General features: G+C 44.1%; 1 protein-coding gene across 2 annotated transcripts in view; it reads left to right on the top strand.

The window, feature by feature from the left end:
* Window positions 1–22,729, top strand: part of rspo2 (R-spondin 2) — a gene marked incomplete at its 3' end in the record, with an annotated part of 65,952 nt that overhangs the window by 5,165 nt on the left and 38,058 nt on the right. The gene's annotated exons all lie outside the window — the stretch shown is intronic.

Raw genomic sequence — 22,729 nt, 5'->3', positions numbered from 1 at the left:
TTAAACTCTAGACGGGCCTGCCCTAAAGTTATTATTCTATTATTATTGTAGCTGCACCCGGCAGCCAGCGAAAACTAGAGTTCTCAACGGGACCGAAAATTAAGATCTTACCCCCCATGCCAAAGCACCAGCGCTCGCCCAGCAGTCTGCTGTCACCCAGGCAGATATATTAATCTGATCCCCCATTCCAAAGAGCCAGCGCTCACCCAGCAGTCTGCTGTCACCCAGGCAGATATATTAATCTGATCCCCCATTCCAAAGAGCCAGCGCTCACCCAGCAGTCTGCTGTCACCCAGGCAGATATATTAATCTGATCCCCCATTCCAAAGAGCCAGCGCTCACCCAGCAGTCTGCTGTCACCCAGGTGAATGTGTGCGCCCTTCAAGCCCTCAGGCGTCTTACTGATGTATAGGGTTTAAGTGGTTAATTGATACACCAGTTTAGCTATTATAGTATACACACTCCCCAATACAAACTCATGGGAAAATTATAACTGTGAGCTATTTTGGGCATCACATTATAGATCAGCCATTTTCACGTTAACTATGTTGTCTGACAAGCTATATAGTGCGTAACAACTTAACGTTGACCAGGCCCCCCCAGGCCCCCCCAGGGGTCTGTACTTCCCTCTTCACAAATCTCTTCACTGAACATAGCCGATCTGTATTTTCGGCGAATGTTCACCAATTTTCATCAAATGTTTGCCTAATTTGACATGCCTGTAACCAGAACAGGGACGCTATAGCGTTCACGTGGTTCACCCATTCTGTCCGGGAACCTCTTTTGGTGTTTTAAGCATTATGTTATACTTTAGTTATTGAAAAATAGCAGATCTGCTATTTTTTGAAAAATCGTGAAAATGTGGTGGATATCTTTGAATATATTCTTTCAGAGCAAACGTTTTTAACTCAAATCTTAGCTTCTGGGGGGGTCCCTGGAACAACATATGTTCAGATGGGGGTCGGTGGCCAATTACATTATAATTTTTGGGGTCCTTGACATGAAATATTGAGCACCACTGATATAGAAACATAGGTATTTCAGAAAACTGTCAGGATTTAGAAGACATGTTTTAAATTCCGACGTCAGGCCTAAATGGGTCGGTGGCTTAAGTTCTTGGTCCATTTTTCCACACCAGAGCTAAATGAAAACGGAAGATTTCGGCAGTGTATATGTCTGTGCTGTATTTGGCATTCACATTTTTTATGTGATGTATTCCCATGCTTTTTTGTTCTTGCTTAATGTAAGTCGCTCTGGATTAAGAGCGGCTGCTAAAAGCCTAAATTGTAAATTGTACATATACTGTAGGTCTGATCCAGCTTCTGAACTGTCTGGAAAGACTACTATAGTACCCTGTTTGACCTACTAACCCATGCATGTCAGTGCAGCCTGTAGCGGAGCTCCCTGCTCTAAGTCACAGCAGTATCAGATGAAGTCAGTGAAAGGCCCCTTCAGTGCACCGATGCCATGCAACACTGGCGAGAAAAACCCAGCAGAGGAATGAACATGCAGTGGCATGAACTCTCTATAGGGAGCCAGGGAGAGAGGGAGATTCTCCAGGGTACCACGTGACAAACTGCGGGTTATCTGTCTCTATTTTTCATTGTCTTCCCCTCGCCCACAACAACTGTTGTCTGTTCACCCCTCTCTCTCTCTCTCCCGCACCCAATAAACTCAATTAGGTCTAATTCGTTTATATTTGCCCCAAAGATTCTTCATTCTATGCCAAGACACTGGATTTGTGAGTTGAGTGAAGAGCGGTTACAGTACGTATGTTCCTGTTTTCTGCTCTTGAGGGGCGATGTTTAGGGTGAGATTGGAGACTGCGGAGGATCCATTTCACAAGAAGGCTAGTTTGGTAACACTTCTGCGCGTTTCCATTTATCACGTCACAGCGGAGGAACATTCGCTGTGTGTGGATTTGTTCCCTTTTTTTTAATACACAAGGGGATCTTCTCTTCCACCCTCAATCATTGTCATCAGAGGATCCCATGTGCTGGCAACGCTAAATGCCAAACAGATGTTTTTCTTTCAGGCTACATTTTTTACCATACTGTAAAAGTTCATTTTCGGAAATGTGAAATAAAAAAGGACTTATTACACAAATCTCATAATACGCTCCATATTTCCCCATGGTGATTGGAAACTCCAGAGCAGCAGACAAAAGGTCCAGTGTCCCTTCCGAGTGGGAGGGAGGTTTGGTAAGCCTCACCTACGCTATTCTCTCAATAGCACACTTGCAGAGAGCAATTACACCTTAATATGTTTTCTTATAAAGCTACTAAATATGGCCAGCCAATTTGGTTCGATTCTCTCAAGTTTATTGGGCTGTAAAAAATCTAATATGGTAATCATTTCTAAGTGGTAAATGAAGACAAAAAAAACAACATCAACAACACAAAAGAAGCATTAAAAAGAAGAAAATTATATATATATATATATATATATATATATATATATACAGCTGGTCTACAAGCATGGCGAGGAGATTTGGTGTAGACCAAGTGCAGAGCCAGCTCAGGTCCGTTTGACTAAGAGGGTTTAAGTGGTTAGGAGACGGAGGGCAGTCAGGGAAGATGCTTTAGGGGCTAGTGTTGTGTTACTGCGAAAGGCCACATATCTGCTCCTTGTTTTCCATGTCAGTGTGTGTTCGCTTGTGTGCAGAGCCTGGTACCTACTTTGGATCGATCTGCAAGGCCTGGTAACTTGAAACCAGGAGCCCTCTTGAGAAAATACACAAATCTGTGTAGAAGCAACAAACACACGCACACATAGCGCGCACGCACACACACAGCACACACACACACACACATGCGCGCGCGCACACACACACACACACACACACACACACACACACACACACACACACACACACACACACACACACACACACACACACACACAGGTCCTCAATTGCCATTAAGGGGTATCTGCATCCGTGCCTGTTGGAATGGCTGCTGCCATAGCAACGGGGGTGCTGTGATCCAGAACATGAAGCTCTAACCCCCCCCCCCCCCCCCCACCACACACACACACACACACACACACACACACACACGCACCCCCAGCCCCCCCAACTCCTTAACACTCGACAGATGGACATGCCTCCCTTTTTCCCCCCTCTCTCCGCTTTTATGGGACCTCTAATTATGCTTACACGCCACATCAAAATAAGGCTCAGCATGCAATGCCTTCGGTATGGAGAGGAAGTGAGCTGGTCAGATGCAATAAAGAGTCTCTCTGGGGAGTGCGTCTGTAATTTGGGGGTCCCACTGTGGAGTTTGGGAGAGGTAAAGGTGATCTAACATGCTCGCCCTGCTGCCCGGCCGTCCGACACCCCGACACCCACCCGTCGACTCGACGGTAAGTCTTGAGGAATGATGAGCACACTGGGAGAAATAAATAGAGAATGAAGCCTGGCGTGCTAGGCGTAGGCAACGAATACATTTGGAAACACTTGGAAAAACCAGAGGAGCGCTTGATTGATCCTGTCTCTCTGTAGGCGATTTACCCGTAATGTGTTTGACGTGATAAATCAAGTACGCCCCACCTTAAGTATATAGTGTTCATATATCTCAAAACCTTTTTTCTTCTTCACATGAGCCCTCTATGAGGCTGAGGCTGCAGTCGGTGAGGCTTTGTTATGGTTTTGGCTGAGGCCCGGACTGGTAATTGGGCACACTTGGACCAAATAAGGACTGGCCTTTGGATTTAGCCTTGGACTAGAGCTTTGAGTGCTAGAATGGCTAGGGCTTACGTGGGATTTAGAAGCTTTTTTTAGAGTGTGGAATCGTGTTGAGATCGGGGCCGTGCTTCTATCTCTTGGCTCTCGGGCCTTGTGGTGTGAGGAGGGGAAGGCCTCATGGCTGCCTGCGGAGTGCAGAAGCACCCAGTGTGTTTTTAATCAGGCCCGGGGCTGGTAGTCATTAGTGGGCCCCGATTCTGAGCTCATTGTCTCTCTGACTCCCTCTGCGGAGGGAGTGAGAGAGAGAGAGAGAGAGAGGAAGAGAGTGAGAGAAAAAATGAGAGGGAGAGATAGCGTGCATGTCAGATGTAAAGAGGTCTTAGAGGGTCATCCCCTTTAGATTTATGTGGTCAGAGCAGAGGGGAGTAGAGAGGAAGAAAGCGATGGGAGAGGGAAAGAGAGAGAGAGAGAGAGGATGCAGCATAAGGTTGGAAGAATGATTGAATGAGACATACAGTACATCCGTCTTTTATCAGGATAAAGCAATAAGATGGAACATCAATCATGTAATTAATATCGCAACTGGAACAACCATCCTGTCTGCCCCGTCAGGAGCTGCATCCCATCCCTCCAGACCGGTAGACGTGGATGGGATTACCTTGACCTGGTTGTGCGCAGCTGTCGCTGCATGGGGGGGGGGGGGGGGGGGTGGGGCGTTGTGTGATCAGCTCTAGGTTCGTCTCTAACGGTCCATGATGCTTTCTCTGAGGATTGCAGTCATTAGGGTGCAGTCTGACAACATTCTTATTGAACTGAGCTGCTCTCTCTCTCTCTCTCTCTCTCTCTCTCTCTCTCTCTCTCTCTCTCTCTCTCTCTCTCTCTCTCTCTCTCTCTCTCTCTCTCTCTCAGGGCCCTAGCCCTAGTATTGGGCCCAGCCCTGTTCACTGTAATATAGTGCATGACTGGCTCAGTCGTGTGGTTGCAGCCTTTGTTGTTGTTTGTCTTGCTGTTGTCTATGTTGACTCAAGGCCATGCACATTTTATGCACTTGGTTCTGGTTGCATGCCAAAGAGAGCCTTAGACACTGACACATGCACGCACACGCACGCGCACGCACGCACGCACGCACGCACGCACGCACGCACGCACGCACGCACGCACGCACGCACGCACGCACGCACGCACGCACGCACGCACGCACACGCACGCACACACGCACACACACACACACACACACACGCGCACACTGTACATAAAAAGAGAGCACTCCTCTGTCCTCGTTTTGGATCTGTTAAGTATAATTTGTCGGGGGAATTTGCAAGCTGTATTATGATTTTAACATAACACATTTTTAGGTTCTGCCTCGTCACAGACGACCTCAATTGTGGTGAGCCTTTTGCATTCCCTGCCCCATTAGGGTTTTCTTGCTAACCTTGTTTTAAGGTCCAAACAATGAAACAAGACTGCGGTAAAGATGAATGCTAAAGAAAAAGTAAAAACTCGTGGAAGAAAATAGTCCATTAACATTTCTCACATTCCTTGCCCTTTTTTTTCTCTCCCTACGGTTATGCACTTGTATTACATCTTGGCTGGCTTCTCCTTAACTGGATATTATTTTATTTGAACCCGAGCCAGGTTTCAGGAGCACCGGCCTTAGCTGTGTAAACAACTGTCACCGGCAGGAGTCATAACTAATAGTTCTCTGCAGGCAGGGGTCACATGTAGTTTACATGTTTACCAGCTAATGGCTTCAGAGATGGTACTGCCTTGGTGCCGTAATGGACAGTAGCCAAATTTCATCTGCGGCTGGTTATCATCATCAATGGACAAAAGCACACATACACTCACGCACAGTCGCGCACATATAGGTATACGTGAACAATAATATTATCGTCACTGTTCGGTAGAAACCATGTATTTACTTTTAGTATATATATATTCATAAATGAATGCCCTATTTTGTACTTCGTCATTATGACGTAAATAGTCAATCTACAAGCTCACAACGCGGTGATGCAACGACATATCATGACATGTGCTTCTCACCTAGCAATGAATTCCAAAAATAGGGATGCCAGATTGAAAGTGGTTGTTTTCTGTGCCTGTCTTTGGGTTTTATGAATATTGAAACAATGAAAAGCATTAACAAGTGCTAAATAATAACCACACTGGATACTTTGTAGTTCTTAACAAGTAACGGTTTTGGGCATACAAGGGTTCCGCCCGACAGTAAAAACAACGGTTATTAACATGGGTCGTCTCACAGTGGAATCCATCAGCTTTTAGAAAACACACGGATGATCATTTGTAAAATGACGGCAGGCCCTCTTATTGGGAATGTCTGACTGTTCAATGAAAACGTCTTCCCTGGTTGAATTGTTATCACACAACTCTTTTAACGGGGCTTTGCTTCAAGAGCAGCCATTACGTGAAAACCCTATTTGTTGCTCGTGCCGCGGCATGTAGGCACCTGTGAGGCAGAGGTTAATGCATCCTAGTTTGAGACTCTGTTGTGTCTCTTGTAATCATACACTTAGGCATTTCATGCCACCCAAGGCTTTGGATGGAAGCCTGAGTCCTAATTCAAAAAGTCCCTGTATCACAATATCCAACGGCCTCATTTCCAGTTCTCTCATGTACCTGAGCTCACTTCATGTGGCTCCTGCCTATAATAGAATAGCACCTTTACGTTTCCAACTCTAGAAGCATTTGCAGTAAGTGCACATTAATAGAGGGATGTTAACTGTACACACATGACAGTCATCAATATGTTTTACTTTTGTTATGCTCTGTTATTTTCTCAGTTTCTTTGGCCTGCAAAATATGAAAGCATTGATCCTTTGCCACCACATGGTTATACAAAAAAAAGAGATGAGTCTCCAAAAGGACTCCTTCGGAAGCTCATTGAGGATGTGGTATGTCTGTGTACTGTATGCATGATGTCTGCACTCGCATTACATTTGAAGGAGGTTAAAATCACATTAGAGCTTTCAGAACTGTGACGTTTTACATTTAACTAGCTGGATTCCTTATTTCCCATTTAATCCATAGGCCTAATACATAGTAGTTATTCTCAACCTTTTTAATTTCAAGGCCCCCCGCCCCAGGATTTTTGTCAGGTGAAACCTGACTAATGAAAGCTCATGAAATGTAAGCGACCTAGTCATCAATGGGAGCCGCCTAAACACCGCCTAAGCTAATGGGAGCCGCCTAAGCGCAGCCAACCGCGTAGTAGCGACCTAGTCATGATTGGCTGCCTCCTAAGCTATGACACGGGCAGTCGGGCACCTCGGAAGTCAGCAATGCCTAGACCACACTCTCAACCATAGACATATATAAACACCTAGACCACACTCTCAACCATAGACCTATATAGACCACACTCTCAACCATAGACATATATAAACACCTAGACCACACTCTCAACCATAGACCTATAACACCTAGACCACACTCTCAACCATAGACCTATATAAACACCTAGACCACACTCTCAACCATAGACCTATATATAAACACCTAGACCACACTCTCAACCATAGACCTATTTAAACACCTAGACCACACTCTCAACCATAGACCTATATAAACACCTAGACCACACTCTCAACCATAGACCTATATAAACACCTAGACCACACTCTCAACCATAGACCTATATATAAACACCTAGACCACACTCTCAACCATAGACCTATTTAAACACCTAGACCACACTCTCAACCATAGACCTATATAAACACCGCAGCGGAGCGGAGCGCCTTAGTGATAACACCGCCTAATGTTATGACTGAGCAAATCCCGATGTGCAGGTTGGTGCCTTACGGTTTCCTCTGCCATCGGTGTGTGAATGTGTGTGAATGTAATGTGTGTGTATGTAAAGCGCCTTCGATAAAGGCGCTATATAAATGCACCATTTACCATTTATATACCTGTAAGCATCCATTTGGTTCCCATAATATTAATCATTTAGCTGGGGACTTAATAGAACCCCTTCAAGGACCCCTGGGTTCTCAACCTGTGGGTCAGGACCACCAGGGAGGTCCCCATATGTTTTTTGAGGGTTTCCCCAGATGACATTGAAGGGACAATTTGAGGACTTTTAAGGCCTTTTTAATTGCAAATAAGAAAGAAAAAGAAGAAAGACCATTACTACATCAAAAGTAATCAACAAACTAAACTTTAAAAACTGGTCAAACATTGGCCAACTTGTCAAATAATATATAAGAAAGAGGCAAATATTGTGAAACACAGGGTGTTGTGAGCTTGTAGATCGGCTATTTTCACTATATTTATCTATAAGTCAAACAAAAAGGAACGCCCCGCAGGCCTACAATTCCAAGTGCTTGTCAGGGTGTGGGGGTCCAGAGTTCAAATATGATTATTTTGGGGTGTGAGTGTGTGTTTGGACCTCATGCGTGCAAAGCAACTAAGATTATTCATTGTGTCCTAAAACGATTCCCACTAATCCTCCATCTTAATTGGACCAGAATCAGCCCCGGCTTGTTCTGACCGAGTGGTGATTGACATGGAGCGCTGCCTGACCCAGATGTGTGGCTGCAGAACATTCTACGCCAAATGATCCGCATACACGCTCCATGTATTTAATGCCTTAATCGCCCCAATCGTCCGCTAATGGCCTGCCCATTATTCACATAAGAAACAGGTTCCAGTTAAGCGAGGGGAAGTAAAGCAGTGCTGTGCAGGTTTCCCGTGAAGCATCTAGTGTAGATCTTGGACTCGGCCCAGGGAGGGGTGTGTGTGTGTGTGTGTGTGTGTGGGGGGGGGGGGGCTAAATGCTTTGATGTTTGGTTTTCATGGGCAGGCACCATGTGTGAAAAAGGGAGACCGTGTCTCATCTGTCCCCCCGCGGAGCAATCCACTTTTGACCCTGGCGATCACCTCAGATCTCCCCGTGGGCCTCCGGGGCCGAGCAGGGGTGTGAGGTTGTATCTTGTTAAAGGGTCAATGAGGTAGAACTGCGTGGCGCGGTTCATGTTCGCCCGGCTCCCTGGCAGGAGGGAGAGAGACAGAGAGAGAGAGGGGGCTGCAGCGGGGGTGGGTACTCATCTCGACTCTTGTCAGCCCTGGCGTGGGAGTATTTGTTTGGATGTGACTTTGTTTGTATTGTGACGCATCAAACGGACTCCCATCTGGATTCTAGAGGCTGTTGCTGCACCCCAAAATTCAGAGTGTTCATTTAACTCTTGGGTGTAAAAAAAAAATCACCTTTGAGGGTCCAATTGAACAGTTTCAGAGTTAAATTAAGACTGGGGATTCCGTTGCGTAGGCTCTCTTTGGCAGTCGGCGACGCCACATCCATCATCTCCTTGTGTTTTTTAGGTGTGTGAGCTGAAGGCTGGAATGGGTTTAGCTGAGGTGACGGGGGGAATGGAGGGAGCCATGCTACATGGGGTGCAAATATTCCAAGCATGCCTGCACGCCTTGTCCACTGATCCTCACTGGTGACGTCCACTGCCCCGCCTGTGCTGAAAGAACCTATGGCCAAGCCCCGCTTTAACACCCTCTCTACGTGCACGTGTGTGTGTGTGTGTGTGTGTGTGTGTGTGTGTGTGTGTGTGTGTGTGTGTGTGTGTGTGTGTGTGTGTGTGCGTGTGTGCGTGTGCGCGTGCGCGTGTCCGTGTGCGTGTGCGTGTGCGTGCGTGCATGCGTGCGTGTATGAGTCAATTACTAGACTTCCAGCACATTGAGCTACAGGTGTGAAAATTAGGTGTGAGGTTTATGTGTGATAAATTACGAACAGGTGTGCTAATTTGAGCCACCCCACCTTTTCTCGGCTCACCTCTCCCTCACTCTTCTGACGGAAAGACACATTTCTCGCGCAGCGTGGGAGAGGAATTCAGGGGATGTATATCAAGCGAAGTACATTGTCCCCTGTTTTTCTTTATCCATAACCGAACAGCGACCAGGTCTCTTTCATTATGGTTTGGAATGTTGTATGACTTACAATAAGAAAGAAATATGTTTTGTTTTAGATCTATAAATGTCAATATGCATTGTAGTTTGTCATTGTTAAAAGTATTACTATAATGGATTATTTTAGGAGTTTCTTCTACAGTAAATTGATGAACTACAGCTTGCCAAGAATGTAGCTGCTGTCAGCATGGTGTTTTGATTTGCCGTTAGATTTAAGGAGATGTATAACGGAGCCATTATGATATCAAAGCACACTGTTCTGTATTAGGGAACATAATATGGAACGTGTGTCTACCAGAGGAATGGTACGTGGAAAATTAGTTTCAACAATAACAGCAACATTTTCCTTAAAAAAGAAGAAGATAGATGGAATTGGGTTGAGGGCTGGTGGTGGGAAGGGGTGTTGTAGAGGGGGCTGGGCAGAAACATAAACCACATGTTTGTCTTTCTAGTGCTTGCCCAGAGAGTGATAAAGTCCATCCTTATGAGTCATAGATTAACTCCCACGGTGATTCCATTCCCGAGTGCCATAAACTCCATAACACCTGCACCGACTGACTAGAGCGCATAAACTGGACATTATCACGAAGAGGATTGGAGGCAGATGTTGGCTGAGCATCTGTGCCACTCGGTAATGGCTGGTGGAGCATCTTTGTTATTGATTGTAACGAATCACATGCTTGGGTTACAGTGTTACAGTGTATGTATGGCAGTGAAGGCCCCAGTTTGTTATGCATTAGACCACGGACCCCTATATCGACATGGGTTTTATATCTGGGAGCTCAATCTACAGTGCAAAATCCCCCCCCCCCAAGGACTCCTTGGGTCACCAAGACACTATGTTGTGAAACAGTGCAGTTTGGCTTAACTAAATGAAATAAAACATCAAATTAAACAAATTAGTGAAGAAAACAATCAATCCACTTTTGCATTTCTTCACTTTTTCTTTTTGCGCAATGTTTAACTAATTTAAGCTGTCGTCATTATGAACACTAAGACCTTTGTTTTGGAATCTGGGCTACACTGTAAAACATTTTACAGGAACTCAACCCGTGGAGCAGAGGTCAGCCCATGGCTTGACCGCTGCATTAGGGTCATTCCTGGCAGTTGTTATTTCTCACATTGGACTTATTTTGGTCTGCGTGAGGACACAGAGATGTTTAGCCCCTATTACAGGTCTATTACGATCAAGCCATCAAGGTCATTCTCACTTTGTTTGAATGGCCATCAACTTGATGGAACGTGGGAAACGATCCGAAGCACACAAATGTGCACTTAGGTCAGTCACCTTTTTCATTTTCTCAAAAAGAGGCTCTCACAAGGAATCCACATGTGGGATTTGACCTGGTACACGAGACTTATAAGTCAAAATCCACCATAAAGATATTAAATAGGAAGAATTGAACCAACCTCAGTTGTTCATTCTTGGATGGAGTGCAGTGGTGAGAGCCGTAAAGAGAGGCAGGGCTGGACAGATGGGCTAAGTGTACCCAGAGTGTTTCCAGATTGACTTGAAATAGACGTCTCTGTCAGTAAAGATGGAGACGAGATGGCACACACACACAGACAGTGACCATAAAGATCATTATCCGCGCAGTCAGGTCATGTCTTTGTCATTCATGCCATTGTTTCAGTGAAGGGCTGGTCATGTGTTGGTATTTGTCTTAATATTGTGCAATCAATTATCTCGTTAGAGTTAGGCTCTTGATCATTTTGAAACAAACCTTCTGGTTTTAAAATGAGACAAAAGACCGAGCAGCATCTTTATCTAGAGACTGATCTGATCATGAGCCGACCTCATAACTTCTTATATTCAATATTTTGACCTGCATGTGACTCAGTCTGTTGAATGGCAGCCAGGTCATTAACTTTAAGGGATTTTCTTTTTTCTTTTCATTCAGCTGAACACCTTTTTCATGTGGCCTTCATTTCGCTGCCACCTTGTTTTAATGAACCAAGTCATTTCCGAAACTGGGCCTGTTTTACCCATTGACTGCAATACAGACCTCTCCACCCTTATACATGATGCAGTAACCACATTCAACCTGGCGTCCCTATTGTCATTGTCATTATAGGCGAAAATAAAAAATCTAAAATCTAAAACAGAAGATCTCACATTGTGTCATGTAGAACAAATATAGATTTATTTTTGTAGATAGGCTATTTTCACCTTGCCTGCTGGGTCTGTGTTGCAGGCCACCCTGTGGTCAAGACACATTTTGCACACTCAGGGCAGGGCAATAGCAACACAAGTGACATTCTTCAAAAGTTCTTGGCCTGTGGTGACATCTTCCTCGTTATCCACAGTGCTTCTCTGTCTCCCCCACAGGTCAATACACAGTCAAATCCTTTGGGCCCTATATTTGACATACCTGTACCTGTAGCGCAACTTAGCGCCTGGTGCGATGTCTTAACTTGCGCCGTGGGGGTGTGACCCAGCGCTATCTCCCGCCAAGATCAACACTGGTGCATCACCGGCGCTAGATGTTACAGTATATGGCCCTGGATTATTCACAGGTGTGGTTTGAGCGTTACAATAATCAAACTAATCAGCGTATCGGATGCCATTTCTATGTGCACACTGACACTGGGAGTGCATCCAACAATTCCATTTCAAGCTATATCAGTTGATTGAGTTGTAATCAAATCATAATTGATAAACCGAATTAACAGCTATACCTTTTCTGATTACGAACTTTGAATTATAGCAGTCATTTGAGAATTTCACACAGTATAGATGGATGGTGTGAGGACCGAACACAGAGCCACAACTTACATTTTTAAATCATTGTTGTTGATTAGCCTCACTGGTGATACAAACACAATTGACACAATTGATTGATTGATTGATTGATTCAGTACTTTATTGAAAATGTATTCAAAAGATCACACTCGTGTGAAGTGAGGGGCACTCTTATCCTCATACTAACGTGCTCAGCCAATCAGCTGAGCACATTCCGTGCTGAAACGGACAGAAAGACATACAAACGGACATACAGACAGACATACACATACACACAAAGCTGTGCACCCTCAAAAACACAAGAAAGCCTGAAGGCTTGTTTCCATTGTGGTCCACCAGGAATTGCAGTCACACGTATTGCAGGAACATTTGAATCCCAGTCACGTAATTCAGAAGTGCCATGAAGTGACCAAGTGTACATGTGTTGTGAAGCCGCCTGCCGAGGCGTGCTCTTGTGTACAACTAAACCCTTGCATTTTGCAGATAAGAGGAGCTCCAAGGGTCGTCTTAAGTACAAATGCAAAGTCTGTGGGGAAGGCTTAGCACTCTGATCGCAGGACACCATGCCTTCAACGCGCAAAGTTGGTGCACAGCACTGTAGCATGGGCGGCGGTGGCTCAGGGGTAGAGTGCCTGGATGGCAACCGCAAGGTTGCCAGTTCAAACCCGGGCTCCCCCAGAGTTAAGGTTATTACACACTGGCGAATTAGCGACGCGATTTATTCGTGCGAATAATTCGCCTTTTTTCAAAACCAATTGAAGTCAATGCAAGCTTCCACATCAGTGGCGAATGTGCGAATGTGCGAAAATGCGACCGTTTTCGCTCTTTATTTGTTCGCTCCGGTGTTCGCTCCGGTGTCGAATTTTTAATTCGCGTCGCTAATTCGCCAGTGTGTAATGACCTTTACTGTCGAAGTGTCCTTGAGCAAGACACTGAACCCCTAATTGCTCCCGATGTGCTAGTTGGTGCCTTGCATGGTTTCCGCTGCCATCAGTGTATGAATGTGTGTGTGAATGGGTGAATGTAATCCACAATCTCTGTAAAGCGCCTTGGATAAAGGCGCTATATAAATGCACCATTTACCATTTTACCATTTAGCATGTAATGAGTATTACGAGTATGGATAGGCATTTATAAGCTTTTAGCTTCTGCCTACTCCTTTTGATCATCTTCATGTTTTGTTTTGTTTTTTGTAACAGCTTCCATTCATTGTCTTTAAATATTGTATTTGAAACTGAAGGATGATCAAATAAACTAAACTAAACTAAGCATGAAGAGTCAGACAATCTTAAGCACAAAGCAGTCGCGCATGGGGAAGTTATAACAGCCGGTGCAAGCCGACATAATAAGTAATAAAGGATATAGCAATGGTCACTGGCCCTCAGTGGTAATTTAACTCTGTGAGTGTTCAAATTAAACTGAGTGAACTCGTAAGGGTCAATTTTCTTTCATTTTTACACTCACAGAATTAGAAATGGATACATTGTCTTGTGTTGAGTGAAACCAGATTTCACTGTTATTGCCCTATGGAAGTGGTCACGTATTGATGGGATCTGAGACGCAAAACAACAAGACATTTCATATAGTTGAGTGTAGTATACACAATTCTGATGAAAAGGCAACAGTTAATTAATTAGTCATTAATTGTATTTCTTTTATCAAGACCATACGTAGGGTAAACAGTAGTCGGATGCAGCTAGTGGACATAGTGGTCTAGTAGTGTAAAGCCTACATGAGCTAATAAGTCTGAAATCAAATGTGTTAGTTCAGACTTTGGCTGCAAAATCATTATAAGCAGCAGGACGGTCCTAAATTGTAAACATGTGCTTATAGTGTGATCAGTTAAAGTAAACTGGAAAAAAAAATGCAGATCCTAAAACTTGACTATTTCCAGCTGGGAAGGAGGCGGATGCAAGGCCAACATATTTTCTGCTAAATTGGAACAGAAATGTGCCTTCATGTGCTCATTGCTGCTGTGCCCTCATCCATACCCGCCCGTTTTTTTTTTTTTTTTCCTTACAGAAATGTTTTGAGCGAAGTGTGACTTCCAGATCTGCGACAAATTAAGTCATACTGGGCTTAGAATGCGGGTGGTTTGATGTTGCTTTTCCATGTACCAACTTTAACAAGCTAGAACAGTGTCGAACCGTTCCAGGGGGCTGGTGAACATTGTGTGGACGGCCCGAGACGTTTACAGCGTGGACTTGGCTCCTCAGCCGGTTACGGCTACGGCGCATAAGCCTGGAGGGTTCCGTGGTTTGAACAGAGATCCAAGGAGCGGTTGGGTCTCAGTTCGATTTGAGGCCAGACTGCTGGTGGTACTGTGTAGTACTGGTGGTACTGTGTAGCCGCTATGCTGTGGCACATGTCTGTCTTTGCCTCAGTGCTTCTTCACAATATATTGCTTTCTCTCTCTCTCACCTGTGGGTACTGCTGTATACAGTATAGGCACAGAGGGGTGCAACAGTGGGTACTGCTGTATACAGTATAGGCACAGAGGGGTGCAACAGTGGGGTGGGTACTGCTGTATACAGTATAGGCACAGAGGGGTGCAACAGTGGGGTGGGTACTGCTGTATACAGTATAGGCACAGAGGGGTGCAACAGTGGGGTGGGTACTGCTGTATACAGTATAGGCACAGAGGGGTGCAACAGTGGGGTGGGTACTGCTGTATACAGTAGAGGCACAGAGGGGTGCAACAGTGGGGTGGGTACTGCTGTATACAGTAGAGGCACAGAGGGGTGCAACAGTGGGGTGGGTACTGCTGTATACAGTAGAGGCACAGAGGGGTGCAACAGTGGGGTGGGTACTGCTGTATACAGTAGAGGCACAGAGGGGTGCAACAGTGGGGTGGGTACTGCTGTATACAGTAGAGGCACAGAGGGGTGCAACAGTGGGGTGGGTACTGCTGTATACAGTAGAGGCACAGAGGGGTGCAACAGTGGGGTGGGTACTGCTGTATACAGTAGAGGCACAGAGGGGTGCAACAGTGGGTACTGCGGTATACAGTATAGGCACAGAGGGGTGCAACAGTGGGGTGCGCACGCTTATCTGACACACCAAAGGTCCGACATGCGGAAATCACCCGTCGCTCCCGACATGCGTTGGATTAGGGTTAGGGTTAGGTTGTCGGCCTAATGACTGATGGTGTAAAAGTATTGGAATTTGGAAATACTCAAGTAAAGTACAAATACCTCAAAATTGTACAGTACGTAAGTAAATGTACTTGGTAACTTTCCACCACTGACTGAAAGTAACCTTTTAAAACAATGAACAGTATCTAGCCAATGGCTAGCTGCCATCATAGTAGTAGTCTGTGTTATTCAATTTACATCCCAGGGGACCTTGGGCACATGAAGAGAAATGAAACATAACTCTATTAGTCTAGATTAGCTAACAAAAGCTCTTGTAGTCGATCCTGGGTTACTTGTTTCCTAGTTTTGTAGTCTCATCGTGAGCCTGTTTGTCTATACCATAGAGTTACAAAGGATAGAGTGCGGACCGGGAGCGACAGCCCCGTCCCCGCTATTAAGAAGTTGCTCAGTGGCTTTGTCTGCTCCTTTTCCCCCCTCAAATAGCCGATCTACAAGCTCACATGTTGTGTTGTGACGTGTTGTGAGTATATCTGTATATATCTTGTATATGTGCTATTTTCGCCCAGGATAGTGACACTACAGTTCATGAGGTTAAAGTCAGACATTATGGGATGGGTGACTGTGTTTATCGTTAATCGTTGTTCACCCATAAAACAGTGGTAGTACTATAATGGTTAGATTATCGACTGGTGGCCTGGGCCGTGGCTCAGCGGTCCAGGCACCTTGGCTGGTAATCCAGTCTGGCAGTGTGGTTCGACTCCCGATTCCGACGGCCTTTACTGCATCTCTCTCCCCATTTCCTGTCAGCCTACTGTCTGTCCCTCCATAAAAAATATAAAATAAAGGCGAAAGCCACAAAAAAAAAAAAACCTTTAAAAAAAAAAGATTATTGACTGGTGACTGGAAGATCCATCAGAAATGGCAATCAATATATTAGTCAACGTGGAACCAGAACTTAAACCAGCGCTAAAAAATGATAGAGGAAACACTGAATTTAATCCTTACTCCCCCAGGCCATTACTCTGCATAAAGATTTGTTTCGAGTCTGAGAATGTGCTCTTGTTCTAACTGTTAAGTAAGGTTTGAAAAAACAAAAGAACAAAAAAAATTATGTGTAATTTGCCTTTTTATGGTTTCACGTTGCAGAAAGTAGTAATGAGTAATGTGGATGATTTCATGGGGAGTGGTGGCTGCGTGAGAGGCAGGAGGCTGCTTGGCCAGCCAGGGGTTGCAACCTCTGTTTGTGGGGGCTTTTTGGCAACAGTGGCTGACGCCTGTCACGCTTCCTTTGGAATTGTAAAAAAAAAACTACCTGAGACAGAGAACGGTTCTGCTGGATCTCACTGTGGCTCTAATTGGCCTTGAGCTGCGTTCAAAACAAACCTCCCAGCAACGCCGCCGCCGCTGAATGAAACTGCCCTGCTCCAAACATGAAGTCATACTCCATTTTATGAGCTCCAGTGTTTTGCATGAATGAAAGACCACAACGTCACCTGACTGCACCAGGAAGTATAGGACAAACTTCATGAATGAAAGACCACAACGTCACCTGACTGCACCAGGAAGTATAGGACAAACTCAAATATCGCATCATGTTTCACCGAATACCTCGATATCGCTAGCCTATGACGATGGATGAGTGACGATTTTACTAAATATTTATACAATGAGGTTTTTTGTATCAGTAATAATAAGTAATGCCTATTTAACAACTACGTCATTTAAATCAAATTATAGCTAGAACAATCAGGTCAATTCAGAAAATGACATCACTTTACTATAGTGAAGTTTTTAAAAGCAGGATATCACAATACAATTCAAAATACTAGCTGATATCTAGTCTCATCATAACACGCTATCAATATAATATTGATATATTGCCCAGCCCTACCAGGGGTGCTCAGTGAGTGTGTGCTGAACAGGGCGTATCACCTTGCAAAATTAAGTAAGTGGAGAGTATTGCCTAATCTATGTTCCTTCATACAGTGGTGTCGCAAACCGAGACTAGCCAATCTATAATCTCACAACGTGCTGCATAGTGAAGTTATAGATAATCTATATTCAGCGCACGGATGATTGATTACCAAAGACCTAGCTGGTCCCAAATCTATGCATTTTAGAACCACTCTCACAAGCTATAGCTAGAAACTACTGCAAACGGCTCGACAGTTTAAGGGTGAGATGTTTCTCGGAAGGCCTCATTATGTGGTTCCTACCCGAAAGCAGTGCTTTGTGTGCACCATACGTCCCTATAGAAATGTTGCACATCACTTGGCCTGTAATATCTGTCCTCCATGCTTGTCGGGCCTCTGCACTCAAGAGTCGTTGTAGTGTCTTCTCTGGTGATGTTCAAAGGGGCCCTGGCTTTTGTAAATACAATACTTGCGGCTTAGAGGGATGATTAGTTGGCCGTCAGAAGTGGGGACTGTGGAGATGTTTCGTTTTAAGTAATATTTATTCTGTGGTTGAAACTGTAAACTGTGTTGGTTTATCACAGTATAGGGAGTGGCACTTTTTCATGGTGTGTACTGTGCACTTATTTTCCCCCTTAAAAAAAAAAAAAACATGCATGGTGAACTGTGCTATCCATAATCTTACAATGACCATCTTCTTCTTCTCCATGTTTTTGCCATTTCTGTTTTAACTGAAAGGCCTGACAAACTGACAAAAAATTACAAAAAGACCTTAACCGCTGCAAGCCGAGAGAAAAAAAGAAAGCTGGCAAGCATGTGTCAAAGTATGGTTAACATTTGGATGGGTTGGTTTTTGAATGTATCTACTGTTTGTAGTAAAAAAAAAGAAGGGGAAAAAAGCGAATAAGCCAGAGCCGTAACTCAGAACACTGCACTCTATCACTGTGTGTTTAAAGCACAGTTTGGTGCCAAATTAGGTTAAAATGCTGTAATTTGGAGAAATCCCAGAACTTCCGCCAGAACCGACGTACTTTGATCGTGTCCTCTGTAGTGTGACTTAAAATCATGGCTGTGGACGGTGTTTACACATCTGAGCCGCATAGTGTTCACTGTTTCTTGGAGAAGTATACACAGTCAAATCCTTAGCGTTAATTTAACTCTGAGATTGTGCAAATGTAACCGAATGGACCCATTGTAGCCACATTTGTAAACATGGACCATGGTTCATGGCTCATTTAGTCGAGGACCCCATGCAACCCTCTCAAGGACCCCTGCTGGGGGTTCCAGGACCTCCACTGTGAAAATCACTGTAAATGGTTCAAAGTGTGATGTGGGAGAAATTTCGGCTTCTGTTACTCCTTAACTGCACTTTCGACTCTCACGCTAAGAGAGAAGGCTGTTGCTTGTTTTTCTCCTTACCTTGATTCAAATTGAGCTCATGTTGGATGAGTGTTTTATTGATGACTGACTGAAAGCAGTTGGCAGTTAACAGATTGATGTAAAGAGTGCTAGACGTCGTCCCGGTGGTGTAGGACGTGAGTTGGACGGCGCGCTCCTCCAGACATTGTAAATTGTGGCCGCCCCGCTGACATACCTGTGGGCTGAACGTTGAGGAAGGAAAAAACAGCCCTCTACAGACAGACACGGACAGGCAAGAACGCAGACACGCACATGTACAACCTGATCCAAATGTCTCCCTAGATCAGCACCAAAAATGCTTCACTCAACCGTAGAGGACTTCCTTCCTTTTCTCTCTCTCTCTCTCTCTCTCTCTCTCTCTCTCTCTCTCTCTTTCAGTCATATGGTAATTGTCGGATGTGGGATCCGCTGGATCCAAACTGTGCATGCTGCTGTTGGCCTCAATCAGCATATGTGCTGCGAGATACGGCAACCAGCAAAACAAAATGTTCAGCAATGTCAAACAAAGTGCGGACGGCACCAACAGCCAGCCAAGGCTTTTCACTGACTGTTAATCCCACTGCTGACTGATCAGCTAGTGCGCTCAGATGATTGCATGTACAGTATGCATAGTATTTATGTTAGAATGTTATATATGATTGAAACTGTCGGAATTGAACTAGAAACACAGTTTGTCAGAGAGAAACCCTCCAATGATGATAAAAGCCAAGATGGTTATGAGGCATTTCACTGGCTGTAATCCCCTTGTTGATACAGCTAGTGAGCTGCCTGAAGATGATCACTTGTGTGTACAGTATAGTATTTATGGTAGACTAAACTTCATTGGAGCTGCCGTAATTGAACCAGAAACGGTTTGTAGAGAGAAACCAATGAAACAATGATGATTATTTCTTTGATTATGACCATTTTAATATTTTCCCTTCCTTAACTGGGGAAACAAATATGGTAGATTCTTCCCCCAGAATTTGTCAGAGCTGCATTTTACCTATCCTGTCTATTGGAACAGTGTGCAGCTACTAAGCAGTGCCCAGGGAACAGTTAAGCAGATGAACTCTAGCGTCCCTATTTTGGGGGTGAACGTTAGGCGGAATTAGCAGATCTGCAATCTCAGAAGTCAGAACGCATCGCAACAAGACATGTTATGAGCTTATAGATTGGCTATATCTCTTAGAGATGAAGATATTTTGTGTGGAGGGAAGAATGGTGTGGGCCTAGTATAGACCCCTGGGGCACTCCGGTCAAGAAAGTAGAGTTTAAGTGGTTAATGGTTTTGCCGTCTTGCTCTTTTTTGTTCTTTTCAAACAAAAAAGTAGGAACGCACACCAATAGTGGGGAGGTGCTGACCACGGGAGACACACTTGAAAATAGAAAGGAGAGGTCGCACAGCTCGTAGTCACGATGCAAAAAATACTGTTTATTGAGTTACCAACATTTCAGCAAACAAATTTCCTTCTTCAGGGTATGATTCTATTTTCTTTTTTGTTCTTTTGACAGTGCCAGGAGGAGCTGTAATCGAACCGGGAACCTTTCAATTCCCAAGCGACTGCTCTACCTGAGACGCTTGCCAACTTTTTACAGTTCTTTGCTTTGGCAAGGTGGTGTTCCATGCACTCTTTTCATTGTTGTGTTAACAGTTGAATTGGGAGAGCGCAGATCCATTTAATGTGATTGTCAGCTTGTCGTAAATATGTAAGAAGTTGTGTATTTTCACTAAGTGGAAAGATAGAAAGATTGACAGTTTGAAGCAGCGGATATATTTGTAGTGAAAGTAATTACTTTGTGGTGTTTTCTTTGAAACTAAACCCACCAATTTTGTAGATTTTGCGAGCAGCTTCTTGACCAGAAACACGTTTGTTATTAAAAGTTGTATTATTTTATGTATTTCTTAAATGCTCAATCAGTGAGGCAAATGACAGCTCTAAATTCTATGAACTTTAAACACACTTAATTAATAGTCATGTTATGTAGTTAGATATGCGATTAGTCATTTATCAAGTTTCAAATGTTTTGTGTGGGAGTTGCAGAAGTAGGGAAAGTCTTTAATATATAAAATATAATACGAATTCTCAAACAAACACTGCTGTTGCTTAAATCGTAAGTTGAGGATATCACTAACTGATTACTACATGTAATAAACCCATCTCACCTCAGTTATTTAAAGGTCATTATCTTGACTTTCTTTGTTTCCCAGAGTTCACTTTTTAGTTCAGTATATTATGGTTACACACAGCATGGCAGTCTTACTTAACATAATACTTGTAATGCCCACCGTGGAGAATCTTTTCTACAGTATTTGTATATTTACAGATTTTCTTACAATACATGCTGGCTTGTAGAAATGTCATCACTTGTATTGGTTTATTTGTTTTTTTTCAACAAACTTGAAAGTCTGAAAAGTACTGCATTAACAAAAACCCGGGACTACATTGGATCCATAGATAGACCATTGTTTGGACAGGTTATTTATTTCATTTATTTTTCCTGAAAAGTAACGGTTCTGGACACACAGTAACGACAGCGACAACATATTTGTATCTAAACACTGTATAGAAAGAAATTAATTGAAACATCTTGATTTTAAGTCTATACATTTAAACTAAAGCTATGATTCCAACAGGGCATCTACAGTATCATTACACTAAGCGCATTGTCTTTCTCCTCGGGGAGGAGTTCATTACATTGAGAGATTTACCTTACTTGGCACAACTAAAATGATAAACGAGAAAAGCGTCAATGCTAGATTGACAGTTGAACATTAAAAAAATCAGTTTTCCATCTAAGAACAGTAGGAAGCCAAAACCTTTAAGAGTTATTTGGGCTTAGTCACTCACAGAGTGAGTGATGCTGACTGGAGATGAGCAATCAACAGTGCATGTGATGAATAGACCTGGACCACACTTCCCGGTGCTGGCCTTGATGGATGAGGTGTTGCTGTGAGCCTCATCTCTAAAGACCATCAGAGACACATTCTGATTACCACTTAATCTCACTCCTTCCACCCCTGTTCCACCAGACTGGGTGGAGTTTGGCCGAGCCGTCGGACTGTACTGTATATACTGTACCTCTCTCTGTAGGCTGTTTTTCTGTATTCCAGCTGAATAAGTAAGGAAAAAAAAGAAAATAAATCGGTGAATCCAAGTCAGCCACCGACATCCGCTCGCTGATTTTCGCATGATTACAAACTGATGCTCGCACTGGGCCCACTTAGCGCTTTCTTTTGTCTGAGGCAAATCTGCTCAGAGAAATCTAATACGTGGATCCGTGGCCAATAACACAGGCATGCTCTGCTCTGTCTCCCACGGCTTGTCCAGTTTGCTACACGGTGTTTTATTAAGCGTTGTGGTAGGTCGCCCAGTCGGAGCTGTGCTGTTACCCCCGTCTCCGACTGTGATATTTAAAACTTGGCTCAGATCAATAGAAGTGTCTCTCGTTTTGGAGAGATTGCATGCGCCCAAGGACATTTTCCTGTAAACGGGACGCTAAGGAGTTTACATTAAGAGTCACTTATTGTGGAATGGACTGCCTTTTTTACTGGCTTCTTTGTCTTCCGCAGGCAACTGGAGCTGAGGCCAGAGTCACTGTGGTTTTGGGGGCTTTCATCGGCTGTCTCAACACAATCGTTCAGGGGAGCAGCTCTGACCAGAATTAATGCAATATTCACATTCATAACCAATCAGCGCTCAAACTTTGTGAGGGGAACCAGAGTTTGCATCAATGACAAATTGTTGCAGTGGACATTTCCAATGAATTAGAGAGTATCCCACTGACATATCTATTACGGTTGTTTAGCTTTTGCTCGTGTACTCTCGTTGTACTTTCCTTTTCGACTGGTTGGACCCCCTACTTTGTTGAACCGGTGTTCACCCAGGAGTTCACCCGTGTCCTCATCCTAGGGCCAAAGTTAAGGTTGACCACAGTTCTGTCATGCTGAAACTGT

The sequence above is a fragment of the Electrona antarctica genome, assembly GCF_951216825.1.
Source record: "Electrona antarctica genome assembly, chromosome: 6".
NCBI lineage: Eukaryota > Metazoa > Chordata > Actinopteri > Myctophiformes > Myctophidae > Electrona > Electrona antarctica.
Note: the sequence above shows the minus strand (reverse complement) of the source record. Positions and strands in the feature narration are given on the sequence as shown.